This window comes from Balaenoptera borealis (genome assembly GCF_965194805.1).
Source record: "Balaenoptera borealis genome assembly, chromosome: 14".
Lineage (NCBI taxonomy): Eukaryota > Metazoa > Chordata > Mammalia > Artiodactyla > Balaenopteridae > Balaenoptera > Balaenoptera borealis.
Genome location: NC_138875.1, coordinates 10301002 through 10314182, shown reverse-complemented (window position 1 = coordinate 10314182; position 13181 = coordinate 10301002). Strand labels below are relative to the sequence as shown.

The window sequence follows — 13181 nt, the reverse complement described above, 5'->3', positions numbered from 1 at the left end:
GTAAGAACCATCCTGTGGAGGACTCAGGCCAACCTTCGAAGGTTGAAGACAAACTCCAAGTAGTCAGGATCAGAAGTCGTATCACAAAAAACACAGAAACCAAACCAACCCCTCCCCGCAACCCCCCCCCCCACACACAAAACTTCCTTATTTTGTAAAAAGAGTGCCAAAGAGAATGGGTGTAAACTGGGCTGGATTCTGCAGTATTCATATTACAGCAAAATAGAATAAAAATTGCTCTTAGAATTCTCTAAGTAATTTTTAGTCTGCATTTGGATAACGATTACAGCATTCTAAGGAAATTTACTACCAATAAAACAGATTCTATGGCTTGTTTAAAAAGGAAGGCAGGCAGGCTCTGTGCTGTCAAATCCATTTCATGTTTAAACAATTTAGTCATGTTACCTGACAGGTAACTCGAAGAACTCATCATTCTGTCATTTGTTAGACACTCCAATGTTAATTGCATTAATGAATAAATAATTTGCTTACCTCCATCCAGCAGGGACGTGTAGAGCAGTGATTGGCTTACCTTTTGTGGTGCGCTCCTCCATGACTGTTCTCCCGTGAAGCAACGATGCTTTTGTTCTTTATTCCTAGTCCAAGCGACCTGAAAAACCAGATCAAAATAGTTCATTCATTTTTATTCACACTTACAACATTTTATAGTGAAACTAAATCCTGAAAAATGAGAATTATAGACCCAGTTTAGATTCGTGTCTTATTCATCCTCATATCCAACTCCCCTAGCAAGTGCCTGCCTCATAATACAAACTCAATAAATGCATGATACTTTGAATTGAGGATGACTTTCCACAATCTGTAATATATGTAAATAGGTAGTTAGAATCTGGGCTACTCAGTACAGATATAGGATGCTTCTTTAAGTGTTGCTACCTTTTAAGTTTAAATATTTAAGATATAAAATGCTGTCATTTAAAAGTTCTATCAATTTTTCTATTGCCCATCTTCTAAGGGGTAACAAAAAATGATATTCAAATGACACAAAACAGCCAAGTTTAGCAAAGTGCTAAAGGTGTTTTGTATTTTATGTCTTAGGGAAAAAATGTCAAATCTGTATTCTAATATTTATCAAAATTTCCCAGTTAAGGATTTGGTCAGAATGCAGGTACTTTGCCACTTTATTAAAAGAACACAAGTCTACTCCATACAAAATATACAGGGGTTTACAAATTCAAGTCTGTGTGAAGATGTGCAAATTTCATATTCCTGTAGAAATGTGGCGTGACAATTCTCCAAAAGATCTTATGCACTTCAGATCTTGTCTTGACATGTGCTTCTTGGAGAGCCCAGATTGACTCACCTTGTGGAGTTATCTTCAATAGTGCTTCATGAAATAGCCATTAGATAAAAATTTTCCTAATTCTTCTACAGAAATCCAATATTACATATGCTTTCCTTCTTTTACATTAGTTTGGTAAATTACATTTTTCTAGCAAATTATTTCATTCCAAATTTCAAATTTATTTATGTGTAGTTGAGCAAAATAGCCTCTTATGATTCTTTTAATTTCCTCGTTTCTTACTTTATTTGTGCTTTCCCCTCTTTTCTTGATTTGGTTAACTCAAGGTTATCTATTATTCTTAACAAAGAGTTTTTAAACATCAAAAAAAAAAAAAAGAAATGTGGCATGATTAGGTGATAAGATATTTATGTCAATGTTATTTTTCCAGGAAAAATGATATTCTTTATCAAAATTTTTAAATATAACTTCTTTATAGTTAATATCTTCATAGGTTTGCAATTTATTTTAATAAATAATCTGCTAAAAATGAAAAATGACAAATATTCAGTTAAATATATATCACCAATACTAAGACCAATGTTTACCTCAAATTTTTTTTTGTCTAAAGAAAAATATTATAAATTGTATCTGCAAGTCTACATACTTATGCTTTTCAAAACAGTTGGTTATTTATATTTTAATCCCTAATTTTAAAACATGCTCTAAATTATGTTAGGAGGAAAACATTGCCAGGCACATACCATATTTTACTATTTAGCAAGTTATGCCATTATATATTCATAGATACTATGAGAGTTTTAATTCCATATTTTGATCAAAAAAGTTAGTCGAAAAAGCTGTCCTCTCACAGGTTGTTAGCACAATCAATTGCTAGAGAAGACAGACTATTCTAGTACCTTTTTTCTTCTCACTCTTGACTCTACAAAAGTTAACATTCAGTTTTTTCTAGATTTGAGCAGTTAACTTGTTTGTTTGCTTTCTCTCATATTTTGTATACAAAAAACAAAACCTGAGGATAACAGAACAGGCAAGGAAGGGAACTGACATGTTTATTTAATACTGAGGCCATAAGTCATCCAACCCTGAAGCCCTCTCACTCTCACACTAGACACTTTGTGCCAGGATTTAATTTGGTGTTTCCATTGCTTCCCAATGAAAGAATCTCATCTGAAAAAAATCCAGAAACTGATCTGTTCACTTCATTTGCAGAATATTTAATCCTCATGATCTGCCTTCTAGAACAGTACAATTGTCATCCCCATTGCATGAAGGGGGAAATTTCAGAAGAGAGAGGCTGGGACGCTTACTCAAGAACACAAGCATCAGATATTGAAAAACAGACCAACTCCAAAGCCTGTTGTCTTCATCACTGAACTAGCATGCCTTCCCTACCTTTCCCTCTACTCATTACCCCTTTACTGTATAAAGTATGGACTCAACTCCTCAGCAAATTTGAAATATGGCATATAGTGCTTAAAGATTGCAGGTAACCCTATATCTGGGACAAAGAACACTTGATATGGAGACTGGTGTTTGACCTATTAGGCCATTCCTTCTCAAAGAAGGCATTTCAGTTAGTAAATAAGTGATTCTAAAAGGGAGAAATTACTCTAATATTCAGGGTTTTTTGGCATGTGTGTGGTTTTTAGGATTATTTGCCTACTGTTTCCATCTAAATGCATTTTTTCTACATTTTGGCAAAGTTGGAAATAAACTCTTAATTTTAATTTTCTTTTTAAATAGAAAAAGATCCAATTTGGATAATACAAAGAATGATTCTATAAAAAGCTATGTGGGGACCTACTTTTAGCACTCTAGTAATAAAGGGGTTTAGAAACAAGATTAGAAGCAATACATATACTTAGATTCATTGCTAGGTTCATAAAAGATAACAGCAAAGGTGTCCTACTATCTTGATTAACATGCAGAGTCTAGGCTAGTGTTTACAAAAGCTGCCCTCATAGGTAAGTGCACTGCATCTGAATCTGTGATACACAGAATATCATCTAATTGATTACACAGCCCTATTCGATTATCTTATACAAGAAGGTTAATGGATCACTGAGGCCCTGAGAAGAATTAGCTGCTGAACGAAATACATGATTCAACTTCTCACTAGAAATACGGGCTGGGTATTGCAATTGGCCATTAAGAGAAATAGGATGCTAGAAACAGGTTCTCTATAGCAACCTGTACAGAACTTTCATCTGTGCTGTTGTGGAAACATCACAGACACCTTACAGAGAAACTGCAAGTTGGACAAGCTAGATTCAAATTTACTGTCAGAAAAGCATATGTCATATCATAATAGTCACTTAGAGGCTTATAAGCCCTATATTATATAACTATAGTTTGAAATATGTACAGACAGATCAAACTGATGCAATTCTGAAAGGTGTTGACAAACACCTGAATTAACATGTTTCTAAGGTAGTCAAGGGTACTGAAGATGTAAAGCATCATTCGGCAGTAGTGAACATGGAGACCTTCCCACGGCTGCCAGAAGGAGGCTTTTTATTTTTTTATAGTTTGAGATTGAAGTAAGGAATATCAGGAAAAGTTAGATATAAACTTATTAAGTATGTCAAGCAAATGAGCAACTGTTTATTCAAGAGCCTACACAAGTAGGTAGGAGAGCAAAGAGTTTTAGTTGGTGGAAATTTTATAGCATAAAGCTCTTCAATTATTAATGTGTTTAGCTTTGAGTTACAGAATAAGTTAAAATAATGTACAGTGTCAGATAGTTTAAAATGATTGCATTGCCCACATATTGGAAATAAGCATGTATACATATATCATGAACTTTGGCACATAGCTTTCATAAAGCCAACAACAAATATGAACCTACATCCAGTCTCTCCTTTGAGAGATAGACTATATTTAAAAGTTAGCTTATAATTGCCTAGAATCCTAGGTACTTGGTGAAGTCCCATAGGTATGTCTAGAGATGGAGGCATGATCAAATGCAGCATTACTAAGCATTTTATAAGGTGATCTATATATGATATGATCATCAGGTAAATGCAAATCAAAACCACAATAAGCCATCACCTCACAGCTTTTAGAATATCTGCTATCAAAAAGACTAGAAACAAGTGCTGGTGAGAATATGGAGAAGAGGGAACACTTGTGCACTGTTAGTGGGGCTGTAAATTGGTGCAGTCATTATGGAAAACAGTATGGAGGTTCCTCTAAGAATAGGGGGAACCATCTGATCTAGCAATCCACTTCTGGATATTTATCCAAAGAACACAAATACACTAACTGGAAAAAATATATGCACCCTCATTTTCATTGCAGCATTATTTACAATAGCTAAGACAACCTACTGTCCACTGGCGAAAGAACGGATAAAGAAAATGTAGCATATATGTATAAAAGGGATATTATTCAGCCATAAAAAAAGGAAATCTTGTCTTTTGCAACAGTATAGATGAACCTTAAGGGTATTAGGCTAAGTGGTAAGATAAAGAGAAATGCTGTATGATCTTGCTTTTATGTGGAAGCTTAAATATGCAACAAACTCATACAGAGAAGAGATGGTGGTTGCCAGAGGTAAGGGTTGGAAGATGGGCCAAATGGGTGAAGATGATCTAAAGGTACAAACCTCCAGTTATATGATAATTAAGTCCAGGGAATGTAGGGTACAGCATAGTGATTATAGTTAACCCTGCATTTTATATTTAAAAGTTGCTGAGAGTATATTTTAAAGTCTATTTTATTGAAGTATAGTTGATTGACAATGTTGTATTAATCTCTATTGTATGGCACAGTGATTCAGTTATATACACATTTTTTTCATTTTCTTTTCCATTATGGAATATCACATGACACTGAGTATAGTTCCCTGTGCTATACTGTAAGACCTTGTTGTTTCTCCACTCTATATATAATAATTTGCATCTGTTAATCCCAAACTCCCAAACCATCCCTCCCCCATCTCCCTCCCCCTTGGCAACCACAAGACTTCTATGTCTGTGAGTCTTTCTGTTTCGAGAACAAGTTCATTTGTGTCATTTTAGATTCCACATATAAGTAATATCATATGGTATTTGTCTTTGACCTGCTTCACTTACTATAATAATCGCTAGGTCCATCCATGTTGCTGCAAATAGCATTATTTCATTTTTATGGCTGAGTAGTATTCCATGGTATATATGTACCACATCTTGATCCATTCATCCGTCAATGGACATTTAGGTTGTTTCCATGTCTTGGCCATTGTGAACAGTGCTGCTATGAACATAGGGGTGCATGTATCCTTTTGAATTATAGTTTTTTGTCCATATATATGCCCAGGAGTGGGATTTCTGGATCATATGGTAATTCTACTTTTAGTTTGAGGAACTCCCATACTGTTTTCCATAGTGTCTGCGCCAATTTACATTCCCACCAATGTAGAAAATTTCTGTTTTCTCCACACCCGCTAAGAGTAGATCTTACAAGTCCTCATCACACACACACACTTCTAACTATGTATGGTGATGGGTGCTAAATAGACTTCATGCTGTGATAATCTCAAAATATACAAATCAAATCATCCTGTCCACCTGAAACCAGTTTGAGATATAATTGACATATAACACTATCTCAAGTCTTCAAAGACTAGTGGGAATTTGAATTGCTGGCATTTCCTAATTACTAGTGTTTTGAAGTCAGAAATGCTACTATTTCTTTTGTAACTAAGGCTGTTGCTGCTACTATTACTATTGATACTATCCCAGTAACAGCAGGGGTATTGGGAGTGATAAAGACAGTGATAGTTAAGTGTTATTTTTTGTGCATAAATCACATTTGGAAAAAGACCGCCCTCAATTGAGAAAATAGTTTAATGTGGATTTTCATTATACAAAGCTAAATCCCAGAACAAACTGTGGAATCAGAAGGCTGTAAGAAAAATGTGGTTGCCGGACTTAATCTAAGATGCTAAGTTTAAACTTCAGAAACAGTTTTAGTATAGTATGTCCCAAATACTGTATGGGACACACTTACACTAAAGTGTTATTTGTTATTTATCTGAAATTCAGTTTAACTTGACGTCCTGTACTTTAGCAAACAAGCCTGGACAAAACAAAAAGTAATCCCAATAAAAATATAGAATGAATTCTTCACTGTAGATATGGTAGCATCACTGCAAACCTATTTTAGGTGACTGTTTTTTCTTTCCTCTGGGTGGTTATGAGATAGGCCGGGACCTGGGATCCTTAACTGAAGTGCCTGTACCTGGACAAACGTCCATTTAAGGGACCAGTTCATACTGCTTCCCCCCCGCCCAGGAGTGAGCAAGGGCCCCTGTTACTTGTTTTCACCCCCTCGTGCACAAGTACCGATAAAGCTGTGCCTGAATTTATCATCTTAAATTTCTATCGATTATAGTGTCCAAGAACCCTAGTCAGGAAAAGTTACACAGAAATATGTGGAGTCTTCAACTTAAGAGACAGATATAAGAACAAAACTTATCTGAAAGGGTTTCAGGATTGTAGCATGAAACTAAGTCCCCCTAAAACCGAGTTCATGATTAATCTCTATCCAAAATATTATTCCCTTTCTTGTCCAACACCTGTTCGCCTCAAAGATTAAGAGTATCAAAGACAAGGGGACGTTGAAACCGAGCAGGACCTTGTGGGGTCCTCCCAGGTATAAAAGCCTTCCCATCTCCCCCATTTGTTTGTAGGAAAAAAAAGGCTTCAGCCTCCTAGAACTTCCCTGAGTTCCAAAGGGCAGATTCAAACAATTACTAACCAGGGAAGTGGGAGAATGTGGAAACAAAGGAAAAGCAGTGAAACAGTAGTGCAGCAATAGAGTCCTAGTTCCTCCTCAAGGGATACATAACTATTTATCTTTGAGTTCTTCTACACAGACTAAGGCCTCCATCCAGGTGGGGGGTAAACTTCACACTGAACACAAGATTCCTAGAGCATACCCCGTTACCTCACCACCAGCCAATTAGAAGAAAAGTCACACACCCCACAGCCCGCCCTCACCCCAAATTTTGCCTTTAAAAACTTTTCCCTGAAACTCATTGGGGAATTCAGGCCTTTTGAGCTGCCTGTTCTCCTTGCTTGGCCCTTGCAATAAACCTTTCTCTGCTCCAAACTCTGAAGTTTTGTTTGCTTGGCCTCACTGTGCGTCAGGCACTTGAACTTGGGTTCAACATTAACAGGTGCAGATTATGAAAGAGGCAAGGAGGCAACGCCCAGAGAAAGGGCACAGCCATGACTCCATTCCCAAGCCTTCAGTAACCCAAGCTACATACCATAATCTCTTGTTACTGCAGCAAAGGCCTAGTGGTTTGGAGCTGCCTGGAGAAACTGTTGCAAGACATCAGGAGGAGACCACAGAGCAGCTAGGGCTGACTTCTGGAATAAGAGAGGCATGTAACATGCTATCCGGGAATATTAGTGTTCAGAGAGGGAATGTAAGAAAATTTAGGAAGAAACTTTAGAAGGCAAGTAATATTAAACTTCTCCATTTTAAAGATAGGTTGGAGTGGGGAGAATTAATTAAATGTTCTATTGTCTCTGTATCAGTTTCCCCTTGCCACTGTAACACATTATCATAAAAGTAGAGGCTTAGAACAACAAGTTTATTGTCTTACAGTTATAGAAGTCCGAAGTCCAAATGAGTCTTGTGGTAAAACCGTGGTGTCGGCAGGAACGGCTTCCCCTCTGGAGGCTCTAGGGAAGAATCTGTTTACTTGCTTTTCCCAGTTTCCAGAGACTGCCTGCATCCTTTACCAACTGGCGTCTTCCTCCAGAGTCAAAAACCAGCGACCACCTCACGCCAAACCTTGCTTCCATCATGGCGCCTCCTTCTCTGACTCTCCTGCAGCCCTCCGCCCTTTAAAAAGACCTCGTGATTGAATTGGGCCCACCTGAAACTCCGGGAGGCTCTCTCCTTAGAAGGACGCTTGTGATTACATTGGGCTCACCTGGGTAATCCAGGCTGCTTTCTCCTCTGTGAGGAACCCTGTGATCCCATTGGGCCTACTTGGAAAATACAAGATAATCCTCCCATTTCAAGATTCTTAACTTAATCACATCTGCAAAGTGTTTACCACAAAAGAGAACATAGTCGCAGGTGCCGGGGATTAGGACCTGAACGTCTCTGAGGGGCTGTTGTTCTGCCTACGACGCTCTTACAAGCAAGGATTTGAACCAAATAGCCCACACAAGACTCAGGCTCTGCATCAAGGGTTGATTGGAAAATGTATACTATATACTAGGAACTCTTCTACTTTCTACATATTTAACTAATTTAAACATCACATTTATTAACTACATTTTACAGATAAAGAAACTGAGGTTTCCAGAGGTTAATAAACTTACTCAAAGTTACTCAGCTAGTAAGGGGCCTCACTACCCACATGACCACCTGCTCAATTGCTAACCTGTGTTTCCTCCAAGTATCATAAACATTGGAGGTGAACTACTCGAGATATACAGAGAATATATTCTCTAAATTAATATTAGAATGATAAAAATACCATGATAAGTGTGTTATTACATAAGTAGCCATTAAGCTATAACAAATAATGCAAAAAAGACGTGTCTGAGATTGCCTAGTGTTCGATTGAAAACAACTCCAAGAAACCTGTTTACCAGAGAACACATTTGCTAATCATTAATATAAATGGCTTTGTGTACTGACTGATTTCCCTGAGCAATTCCCATGATGCCAGGTCACTGCATCACTTTTATTTATTTATTTCCTTACTTACTTACTGAAGTATAGTTGACATATAATATTATATAAGTTATAGGTGGACAGTATAGTGATTCACAGCACTGCATGAATTTTTAAAGGGTAGTTAACATCAAATTTTCCTTTCTTACTCTGACCATACTGCCTGTTAAATACCTGGCAAAGATGACACTGCAGAATGGGGAACCCAATTATTTCACTGATAAAGTTCTCATTAGAATTTTCTTATTTGAACTGAATCTGTGAATATCCCCTTTTAGGCAACCAACAATGTCTAAAGATATTGAAATAAATTTTTAATTTCCTTATTTGTTCAACCACCTGAAGCTTCTAGAGATTGTACTATGGAAATAGAAAGAGATAATTCAATAATTGTGGGGCAATCGCTGGCTACGGTGGCAGGTAAAACTAGACTTGAAACCAGACCTTAGAATTTGTTAACTGTAAGAACTTAAGACTATAACTTAACATCCTTAATACTAAATATTCTTATTTGTAAAATGATACTTAAAGGATGTATCTTTTAGCAATAAACCTGTCTTCTAATAATAATTATAATGACTAATATTTATGGATTGTTTACTATTTTGCAATCACACATTTAAGCACTTTATCCATACCAGTCCATTTAAGCATCATAGAAATGCTTTCAGCTAAATACTATTATCACCCTCATTTTACACATGAAGAAGCTGAAGTATTTTAGAAATATATCTTTCTAATATCACTAGGCAATAAGTGATAAAGTCAAAATTCTAGCCCAGGAAATATGACTGTAAAACAGTAAAAAAATCAATTTTGTGTTAGTGGTATCATCAGAATCACTGAATAACTCTATGCAAAAGTTTTGCAGTGTTCTGTTTTAATGTGTCCTGAAGTGCATGTTTGAAAACAACCATGTGCTATTTAAAAGTCAGAGTAGGTTGCAAAATACAAGAGAAACTTAGAATAGTAATAACGGGGAGTAGTTTTATTGCCAATCATCATGTAAATTTGATATAAATGCAAATTTATAAATCCAAAAATCAGTTAAGTATCAAACTTGAAGTATAAATATGTTCCTATATGTAAATAATCTGATAGTTTAGTGATGCATAGAATTCTAGAATATTCTACTGTATTATCTTTTGCTGAGAGAGTGAAATGAAAGCAGACAAGGGTGAAAATAGAATGAAACATAGACTTTCAGAAGTAGGAATTTGAGTCGTATATGCTCTGTTTTTGATTTGTACTCAAAATATAAGAAAGTTTGCAAGTTGAGATTTTACTAAACAGGAGAGATGTATGAAGTAATAGAAGATAATTAAGCTTAGTAAGTAAACAACTTAATAGCTTAGGTCTTTTTATTTCCTCTTATATTCTTTAGATTCATATTATTTTAAAATATGACAAATATGCCAATTATATTTAATGCCTGAAAAAGCAAAATTGAGTAGAAAAGATATTATTTTTTTAACCTAAGCAAAACTTAACTGTTATAATGAAAATAATATTCATTATATGAACTTTTATTAAATACTACTAAGTGCCAGGCATTGGGCTGATTGTTTTATTGTATTAACTCATTTCATCCTCATGCAATTCTATCAAGTAAATGGTGTTGTGAAAACCTATTAGTTTCCTTATGGGGAAACTGAGATGTATACTGGTTGTTTCTTGCCCAATATGACAAAATAACAAAGTGGTAAAACCAGGATTTGTACTGATATCATAGCAGTCTGGTTACTAAATCATCACTCCTAATCATTCTGGTAGTATTCATAATTTATGCCATCCATTATGCTGTAATTCCTTCTCATTTCAACTTAAAAAAAATAATTTGAGAACTATTTCTCACCTCTTACTTTCCCAATGAACTGGGCACCGGTGACCCTAACCAGATATGTGTCTATGCCAGGATTCCACCATCATTGGCTTACCTGGGTTGGTGTGTAAATTCTTTTGTAGGCAACCTAGCAGAACTGTTGGGAGTTATAATGTATACTTCTCACTAGGTCTAAGTTATAGTGTTTACAACTTTTAGCACTTTTGCAGATTTTGGGTTTTTTTTTTAATTACCTACAAGGTGACAGTCATATCGATCACTTATTTTGAACTTTAGGGTCTAAAAACTAAGGCCCAAGTATTTTGGCACAGGCAAGCAAGGAGCAGACAAAATTGTTCACACACTAAACTGGCTCTGTAAGCTTCATATCCTTTGGTGTGAGAAATAGTGACCTTTCTTGGGAATGACCTCAGTTTCCTGACCTCCTCCAGGGCTGCACATTTCTTTGTTCTGAGGTCAACATTTAAGAGCGTAGTCAAATGCTTTTGGCTTGCTCAAAAAATGACAATACATTGCTCCTCTTGTCTTTCACTGGGAGATTTATACCTTCATTCCTTCTCTTCCTGACATTCAAGATGGAAGAGAGTATCTTTCGCCAACAGTATGGGATTTCTTCAGAATATCCAATACTCTTATTAGTATGTGTCTGACCTTCTAACATTAGAAGTTTTTATTTTCCTTCATTTTTTAAACCAAATTTGTTTTTTTGGTCTCATTTTTACTCAAGTGTGGACACTTGTCATTTATTTGTCTTCATTACATATACATTTCCACACCATAGAAACACTTCAACTGCATCAGACGTTTTGCTTAGTTAGGCAGTTATAGATATGTATTACTTTCTAGCTCCTCACACTTTTACTATCTTTTTGTTATTTTATATTTTTATTGAAACTTGAAATAATCAACAATGAAAGCATGTATCTGCTCTCCTGCTTTACCATCATATTTCAGAATTACCTTTTCTTTGATTCTTTTTTAAAAATTTTTATTGTGGTATAGTTGATTTACAATGTTGTGTTAAGTTCAGGGGTTATTGTCTTAATTTTTATAATTCTCACCCTGCAAGCACAGAAGGAAGCCAACTATAAGACCTGTAGTCCCCAAGGGGAGCATAGCTCCGGTGTCCACCTCAGTCATGGCCGTGGGAGATAACGGACAAGGATGAATCGCCAAGAAAGCAAAGCAGAGTCTGCCAGTGTAAAGAGCTTAGACTACAGCCAGAGAAGATACTCTCAATTGCTGTCTGTGTGACTTGGTAACACCCATGTTCCAATGGCTCCTATTTGTTTTCCAGACTCCTTTTGTTCTGATAAAAGTTTTTGCTTCAGACATACTGTATTTTTGTTCTGTTGTTTTTGGTGTTGTTGTTGTTGTTGTTTGTTTTTTTGGTACGGCTTACGGGATCTTAGCTCCCCCACCAGGGATGGAACCCGGGCTCCCTGCAGTGGAAGCTTGGAGTCCTAACCACTAGACAGTCAGGGAATTCCCATACTGTCTTTCTTTACTGTTGCATCCTGGGCATTTTACAGTAAGATAATTTACCTTTTACTGTATGAAGAGCTCTATCTTCACCAAACGACGTACAGTTCACCAAACTAAGAAGACTCATTTCTACTTAGAGCTCCAGCTTCAAAAAGAAGCTAAATGGAACTTTGGGGTTGCTGCTCTTAGAAAATAGTGAATGTATTTTAAGAGTACAAAGAAGAGTGTGCATGGATATCTAATTGGCCAAAGTGGTGTACCCTAGCAGAGTTGATAATCTATCCCTCCATATTTGCTCTCCATTTATTCCTTACTAATAAAATATCTGGGTACAGGGCCCATGGTATGAAAGCTACATTTCTTAAACCTCTCTTGAAGCTAGTGCATTTAGAGGCTTGTGTGCCATATTATGTATATAGTTGATAACTATAAAACTGAAAATGCTTTTATTTCTCTGCTTATTCCAGCTTCTGATTGAATTATTAGCACAAAGTTGACATTTAATACATGCTGAATTTGACTGATCTAAAACTTTCATTGTCCATAGGCCATACTAAAATTTTACAACTACTTGTTTACATATTTGTGGTTTTTTCATATACTATTTCCTGTTTATAATTTTTTTTATTCTTGAATTAAGAAAAACATTCTCCACACTCTGTATGATAAATTAATATAAGAAAGATAAATATACACAGGCAACCCAGAAAATCAATGGTGGACGCATATTCTATAAAAGTAGTAGATACATATTCTATAATCCACATGGTAAAATGTATTGTTTTTTAACAGCTTTACTGAAGTATAATTGACATACAATTATACTGAACGTATTTAAATTGCAAAATTTGATGAGTTTGGACATTTTGACATATATATGCACCCTTGAAATCATTACCG

The 13181-nt window shown here is 35.9% G+C and overlaps 1 long non-coding RNA gene across 1 annotated transcript; it reads right to left on the bottom strand.

Annotated features, from left to right (window-relative positions):
• Positions 1-249: 249 nt before the first annotated feature.
• LOC309611140 lies at positions 250-12483 on the bottom strand. Its single transcript, XR_014234347.1, has 2 exons — positions 7866-12483; positions 250-610 (listed from the first exon to the last, which is right to left on the bottom strand). It is a non-coding gene; the product is annotated as an uncharacterized lncRNA (long non-coding RNA).
• Positions 12484-13181: the final 698 nt, after the last annotated feature.